Genomic DNA, 8566 nt, shown 5'->3' with positions numbered 1-8566 from the left:
GCGGTAGCGTCTCTGCGGCTGTAAGAAATGTGCGCCAAAAGGTGCGCCAACAAATAGCACCTATATACTGCCATGATGAATGTCCCATACTGTGGCCCTCCAGGAAAAATGACGTGCAAAGGGGTACCCACAAACACGGACACCCGCTGACAAAAAATACGTGTGCGTGTATACCGGGGTGCGCGGGAAGTCTAACACGCGATTTCAGCAGGGTACGTGCATCACAGGGGTTCGCGTGAAGTTATTCACGCGATCGGGCCTGGGGGAGCGGGCTACGTGTATTTCAGGGGTTCGCGTGAAGTTTCTCACGCGATCGGGCCTGGGGGAGCGTGCTACGTGTATTTCAGGGGTTCGCGTGAAGTTTCACACGCGATCGGGTCTGGGGGAGCGGGCTACGTGTATTACAGGGGTTCGCGTGAAGTTCCTCACGCGATCGGGCCTGGGGGAGCGTGCTACGTGTATTTCAGGGGTTCGCGTGAAGTTTCACACGCGATCGGGCCTGGGGGAGCGGGCTACGTGTATTACAGGGGTTCGCGTGAAGTTCCTCACGCGATCGGGCCTGGGGTAGCGGGCTACGTGTATTACAGGGGTTCGCGTGAAGTTCCTCACGCGATCGGGCCTGGGGGAGCGGGCTACGTGTATTCCAGGGGTGCGCGGGAAGTTCCACACGCGAATAGCCTGGGCGCGTGTATTTCAGGGGTGCGCGGGAAGTTCCACACGCGAATAGCCTGGGCGCGTGTATTTCAGGGGTGCGCGGGAAGTTCCACACGCGAATAGCCTGGGCGCGTGTATTTCAGGGGTGCGCGGGAAGTTCCACACGCGAATAGCCTGGGCGCGTGTATTTCAGGGGTGCGCGGGAAGTTCCACACGCGAATAGCCTGGGCGCGTGTATTTCAGGGGTGCGCGGGAAGTTCCACACGCGAATAGCCTGGGCGCGTGTATTTCAGGGGTGCGCGGGAAGTTCCACACGCGAATAGCCTGGGGGCGCGTGTATTTCAGGGGCGCGCGGGGAGTTCCACACGCGAATAGCCTGGGTGCGTGTATTTCAGGGGCGCGCGGGAAGTTCCACACGCGAATAGCCTGGGCGCGTGTATTTCAGGGGTGCGCGGGAAGTTCCACACGCGAATAGCCTGGGCGCGTGTATTTAAGGGGTGCGCGGGAAGTTCCACACGCGAATAGCCTGGGGGCGCGTGTATTTCAGGGGTGCGCGGGAAGTTCCACACGCGAATAGCCTGGGGGCGCGTGTATTTCAGGGGTGCGCGGGAAGTTCCACACGCGAATAGCCTGGGCGCGTGTATTTCAGGGGTGCGCGGGAAGTTCCACACGCGAATAGCCTGGGCGCGTGTATTTCAGGGGTGCGCAGGAAGTTCCACACGCGAATAGCCTGGGCACGTGTATTTCAGGGGTGCGCGGGAAGTTCCACATGTGATTTGACAGTGTGGGTCCTCCCAGGTGTACCCTGTACACCCTCCACGGCCCCTGCAGGCAGCCCACACCACAGAGGACTACCCTGCATCCCTGGTCATGTCCCGCAGGCAGCCCACCCACCATGGGCATGCCCCCCAGCAAAGGCACATGTCTCCTTGAACTAATGAACACCAACGCATGTCCCCTTGCACCCCCACCCCCCAGCACTGTGGGGCACCTGCCAGCAGGCCCCCACCCATGTCCAACTCATGTCCCCCACCACCCCCACCCCCCAGCACTGTGGGGCACCTGCCAGCAGGCCCCCACCCATGTCCAACTCATGTCTCCCACCACCCCCACCCCCCTGCCACCAGGGTCACCCTCCACCAGGCCCCCACTCATGTCTCCCACCACCCCCACCCCCCAGCCACCAGGGGCACCCCCATGTCTCCCACCACCCCCAAACCCCAGCAGTGCAGGGTCACCCTCCACCAGGCCCCCACTCATGTCTCCCACCACCCCCACCCCCCAGCCACCAGGGGCACCCTCCACCAGGCCCCCACTCATGTCTCCCACCACCCCCAAACCCCAGCCACCAGGGGCACCCTCCACCAGGCCCCCACTCATGTCTCCCACCACCCCCACCCCCCAGCCACCAGGGGCACCCTCCACCAGGCCCCCACTCATGTCTCCCACCACCCCCAAACCCCAGCAGTGCAGGGTCACCCTCCACCAGGCCCCCACTCATGTCTCCCACCACCCCCACCCCCCAGCAGTGCAGGGTCACCCTCCACCAGGCCCCCACTCATGTCTCCCACCACCCCCACCCCCCAGCCACCAGGGGCACCCTCCACCAGGCCCCCACTCATGTCACCCACCACCCCCACACCCCAGCAGTGCAGGGGCACCCTCCACCAGGCCCCCACTCATGTCTCCCACCACCCCCACCCCCCAGCCACCAGGGGCACCCTCCACCAGGCCCCCACTCATGTCTCCCACCACCCCCACCCCCCAGCCACCAGGGGCACCCTCCACCAGGCCCCCACTCATGTCTCCCACCACCCCCAAACCCCAGCAGTGCAGGGTCACCCTCCACCAGGCCCCCACTTATGTCTCCCACCACCCCCACCCCCCAGCAGTGCAGGGTCACCCTCCACCAGGCCCCCACTCATGTCTCCCACCACCCCCACCCCCCAGCCACCAGGGGCACCCTCCACCAGGCCCCCACTCATGTCACCCACCACCCCCACACCCCAGCAGTGCAGGGGCACCCTCCACCAGGCCCCCACTCATGTCTCCCACCACCCCCACCCCCCAGCCACCAGGGGCACCCTCCACCAGGCCCCCACTCATGTCTCCCACCACCCCCACACCCCAGCAGTGCGGGGGCAGCCTCCACCAGGCCCCCACTCATGTCACCCACCACCCCCACCCCCCAGCCACCAGGGGCACCCTCCACCAGGCCCCCACTCATGTCTCCCACCACCCCCACCCCCCAGCCACCAGGGGCACCCTCCACCAGGCCCCCACTCATGTCTCCCACCACCCCCACCCCCCAGCCACCAGGGGCACCCTCCACCAGGCCCCCACTCATGTCTCCCACCACCCCCACACCCCAGCAGTGCAGGGGCACCCTCCACCAGGCCCCCACTCATGTCTCCCACCACCCCCACCCCCCAGCCACCAGGGGCACCCTCCACCAGGCCCCCACTCATGTCACCCACCACCCCCACACCCCAGCAGTGCAGGGGCAGCCTCCACCAGGCCCCCACTCATGTCACCCACCACCCCCACCCCCCAGCCACCAGGGGCACCCTCCACCAGGCCCCCACTCATGTCTCCCACCACCCCCAAACCCCAGCAGTGCAGGGTCACCCTCCACCAGGCCCCCACTCATGTCTCCCACCACCCCCACCCCCCAGCCACCAGGGGCACCCTCCACCAGGCCCCCACTCATGTCTCCCACCACCCCCACACCCCAGCAGTGCGGGTGCAGCCTCCACCAGGCCCCCACTCATGTCACCCACCACCCCCACCCCCCAGCCACCAGGGGCACCCTCCACCAGGCCCCCACTCATGTCTCCCACCACCCCCAAACCCCAGCAGTGCAGGGTCACCCTCCACCAGGCCCCCACTCATGTCTCCCACCACCCCCACCCCCCAGCCACCAGGGGCACCCTCCACCAGGCCCCCACCCATGTCCCCCTGCCCCCAGGTCCTGACGATACACAATCATGGCAGTAATGGGCAGCATACCCAGCACAAACACCCAGGCAAGGATTGCATCCACCCACATAGTGAATGCAATTACATGACACAACCCCAATGGCAAGTATGTAAATGAACACATGTCCGTCACACACACATACACAATGGCTGCAAGTGAATGTCAAAACCCATATCATGACATGTATGAACAAAGACAAAATAAGACAAGTGGAAGTAAAAATAAAAAATGTATTAAAGATCAAAAATAAGTAAACAAATCAAACATACAACTATGTGGATAATAAAATAAATGGTCCATGTTGGAGAACAAAAGTAAAAATCAAAAAACGAAAAAGGAATACAAAAACAAATGTTGACCAAAGCAATATCAAGTAGAAGCAAAAGAATGAAAAACCATTTCCACATGGTGAACACAATAATGAAAAAAAGAAAATGTTCCTTCAAAAAACAAACTAAATACAGGAATGTACCAGGGTCCATGAGCCCAACACCATAAAGGAAACCTACTACTACCTAATGAAAAAAATATATACAAAAAAGTGGCCATTGTCCGAGCGGTCCAAAATAATAAAAACAAATAAAGGAAACCTAACACTAACTAACTATATAACTATATACAAAGGCAGCGGGCAAGTCCTGCGGCTCACTTGTTGATGTTGCTGGCCAGGGCATCATCGAACTCCATGTCGATGTCCTGGAGGCGGGACTCTGTCCTGGCCCCGAGGTCTCGCAGGGATAACCCCATGTTCAGCTCAAACTCCCTGCGAGCTTCCTCGAGGCACTCAGCCCGCCTCAACGCCCGACGCATGGAGAACTCCGCCCTGACCATGGCGAGCCGCTCCTCTTCCGCCCGCTGCCGCTCCGCACCTATCCGCTGGACCAACTGCTCCCACACGGAAGACACCACCATCCCAGGGTTGCCCTGCCCTCCGGCCGATGCCTGCCCCTCTGATCTTGATGGCCCCGAGCCATGATGCCTCCCACGTCGAGCCCGCTGCTGCCTCCGACGCCACTGCCTCTGCCAGCACGACAGCATCCAGGCTGATGGAAACCACTGACGCCGTCGTGCACGTGCCCTGCCTGATGATGCTGTCACATCTTCCATCTGCTGGGGTCCAGTTGCTGTGTTGTCCACCCCTGCTGGACCTCCGACTCCCAACTGTGGCAGGGATGGGATCCCCACCGAGCTGGCTGCATTGGTCGGGGCAGGTCCACAGGGGGCCCTGGTGGCATCTGGGCTGGAAGACGGCAAGGAGAACGACTGGTGGATAGCCTGCACAGAGGAGGAGAGGGCCGCCACATTGGCCAACACATGCAGGAAACCCCCGAACATGGCCGATCCCAATTGGGCCACGTCGGCACGGTGCACTTCGTGATGACGTGCGTGCTCCTCCCGGGAAGCACGCACGGCATCACGAATCACAGCCGTGCGCATCGCGACCCCATTCAGGACCTTCTCCGCACGGCCAGGGGTTCCCACGTCCGCAGGTGGAGGGGAGTCAGGTGACATGGACATCCCCTCTACCTGCGGACAGGCCTGGGACGGGGCATCTCTGCTGGTGCATGGTGGTGCACTCACAGGGTCAGGGACAGCGACATGCACAGGCCCCTCCACGGTGACCTGTGCTGCCTCCTGCCCCTGGCCCTGGACTGCACCACTTGCACCAGCAGGGATGCCCCCGCCAGGCCCCATGTGTGCCCCAGTGGCGGCCTCCTCCTCCTCTGTGCAAACCACCAACCTGGATGGCTCCTCACCGTCTCCCACCGTAGCAGGCCCCTGTGGGGGCTCACCCACCCCTTCCGCTGCAGCCGTGGGGGCATCCCCGCCGCCTTGCTCCACAGCGCCGTCTCCGCCCTCTTCTTCACTAGCCGCTGCGTAGAGGGAGACAAAGAACACAAGCATCAGGGCACTGTACAATGGTCCCCTAGACAGGAAGCAATAGCAGATGAGCACCACTGTCAAAGTACACTTCCATCATGTCCCTCCACAACACATGGGTCAGTCCAGGCAAAACACACACAGTAACAGGCATGGTGCATGCCATGGACATTTCCATGCATGTCCAATGGACTCTTGAAACATTCAATGATATGTAACTCACATGCATCATGGCTCATGCCTATCACATGCACACACTTCACCTCAGTCACATCCATCTGGCCCCAAACACACCAAACACAGCGGATACAAGGGTAATTTGGCTGCTTTACTGAATCTGTGCATTGTCACACACATGTGTCATGCATCCATGGCATGCACAAGTCACAGACACGCAGGTCAGGCACACAGACATGGCTACCATATATGTACCTGGCATCAGCACCCATCCCTCACCCCCACCCATGTCCAGGTACAGAGACTGGCATGCTCTCATGTTCAAAATCTGCATAGGGCTCCCCATGCGGCATTTCAACACATGCAACAACCATGTGCATCACACATCACTGGTCGCACATGCATTACCATGATGTCCCTGCACACATACATGGCCTATGGCACACATACAGGCAAGTATCATAGAACCAGCACACCGCAACATGCCCTGTCTCACACAGTAATGCATGGACACTTACCGCTCAACTCCAGACGGGCCTCCCTCTCAAGGATCTGGGCGTGGAGCGCTGGGCGTACGCGTTCCAGGACCCTCATCTGGATGGAACTCATGCGGCCCCGGCCCCCCTCCACGAGGCGCCAGGCCTTCACAAGGGTCCTGGACCTCAAGTCCTCCCAACGCTTCTTGATCTTCAGGACGTCGCGGGTTGCCACCTCCTCCGCGTTGATGGCAACCACACAGTCGGCCCAGATCCTCTGCCGTCCTTCCTTGCTGGCGCGGGACGATCCAAAGAGGGCATCATACTGCCCCAGGACATGCTCCACCAGGACACCAACTTCGGTGACAGTGAAGCTGGTGCCCCTCTGCCCCTCTGGCCTGGGGTTGCCACTGGTGCCAGATGTGGAAGTGCCCGACATGGCAACCCCAGAGGCAGGTGTGGGTGGGCAACTGGGTCCTGGGGCTGGGCTGTGGAGCGATGTAATCCCAGTCGGGAGTCTTCAGTTCCAGCAGGGGTGGACACAGCAACTGGACCCCTGCAGATGGCTGATGTGCAGGCACCAAATGGCAGGGCACGGTGGCAGCAGGCAGGCAGGCAGGCAGGCAGCAGCAGATGGCACGTGGGAGGCTGCTCGGGGCACTGGGGGGCAGTAACTCGGCCTTCTGGGCAGGAGCGTGGTCTTCCGTGTGTTTTCGCGTGGCCAGCTTGATACAGAGTGATTTGGCACGTGAAAATCCTGCACGTCAGCGTGAAATCCGAGGAAAGGCCCTTAGCGCGTAAGCGCGTCAGCACGCATACGCGATTCTATTGGACCAGAGTCCCTCAGCGCGTAAGCGCGTCTGTGACGTGACCCGCACGGGTGTTCCCCACTCAGCACGTGATGACGGGGCACACGTGGAGATACTGCACGTCAGAGTGTCATCGCGTGTAATTGGACAAAAGTGCGCGTACACGCGATTGGCCAATGTACGTGTATTTAATGGGTGCGCGGGCACTTACACACGCAAGTACGTCAGCGAACCTGTATCCCGTGGTGCGTGTGAATTTCCACACGCTATTGGACTGGGAACTGGATACCAGGGGTGCGCGGGTCACACACTGTATCCCGTGGTGCGTGTGAATTTCCACACGCTATTGGACTGTGAACTGGATTCCAGGGGTGCGCGGGTCACACGCTCGCCTAGAACACGCGCAAAGCATAAATTTGCGGACTTTAACAATAACAAGCTCAGACGCCAGGATGAACATACCGTTCCTAGCAGCAGTGGCAGTGGGCTACCAAAGGAGGAGGAGGAGGATAGTCAGGGCCAGAATATTCACACCCAGAACCAGCCTTTTCGGGATGCCTGATGACCAGGTGTATGGGAGGTACAGGTTTCCACCACACATTATACTGGACCTGGTGAGTGAGTGGGAGGATGACCTCACATCACCCACCCTGTGCTCCCAAGCACTCAGCCCCCTGGAGAAGGTCCTCAATGTACTGCACTTCTTAGCCACTGGATCATTTCAGCGGACAAGTGCCATAGTGGGTGGGGTGTCACAGGCCACCCAGTCACGCTGCCTACACCAGGTCTTGAACATCATCACTGCACGCCCATCAGTCCGCAGGCACATATACCTGCCCAGAACACCTGCAGAAAGGCATGCTGCCGCCCTGGATTTTTACGCTGTGGCACGATTCCCCAAAGTGCTAGGTGCCATCGACTGCACCCATGTGGCTCTACGTCCCCCCAGGGCATCTGAGCACATCTATAGGAACCGCAAGCACTGGCATTCCATCAACGTGCAGGTAGCATGTAATGCCAAGGGAATCATCACCTCAGTATATGCCAACTATCCCGGCTCCACCCACGACAGCTTCATTTACTGAATGTCCACCCTAAGCCGGGACCTAGAAGCTGGGCGGCATGGCGATACATGGCTGCTTGGTGAGTATGTATGCCACTGCACATGCATGCATGTTGGATACTGAGCAAGGTCACAACCCCACCAATGATACCAAACACCACCTCCACAGGGGACAGTGCCTACCCTCTCAGCCCCCACATGATGACGCCAATTCGGAACCCCACCACGCCACCCCAGGTAAGATATAACACAGCCCACATTACAAACAGGGGCATAGTGGAGCGCACATTCGGAGTGCTAAAGTCACGCTTTCGCTCCCTTGACCGTTCTGGCGGGCAGCTGTTATACGCTCCCCCAGTAGTGTGCAGGATCATAGTGGCAGCATATGTCCTGCACAACGTTGCAACACGCCGGGGCCTGGCCGTGGACATGGTGGTGGCCCCACATCCCCAACCACATGCACAGCCACTGCGCATGGGAGGGGAAAGGGCACGGGGGAGGCAGCCCGTACACAGCTAGTGGCTAA

The sequence above is a fragment of the Ambystoma mexicanum genome, chromosome 6q (assembly GCF_040938575.1).
Source record: "Ambystoma mexicanum isolate Mex_15411 chromosome 6q, UKY_AmexF1_1, whole genome shotgun sequence".
NCBI classification, from domain to species: domain Eukaryota; kingdom Metazoa; phylum Chordata; class Amphibia; order Caudata; family Ambystomatidae; genus Ambystoma; species Ambystoma mexicanum.
This window is presented reverse-complemented; position numbering follows the sequence as displayed.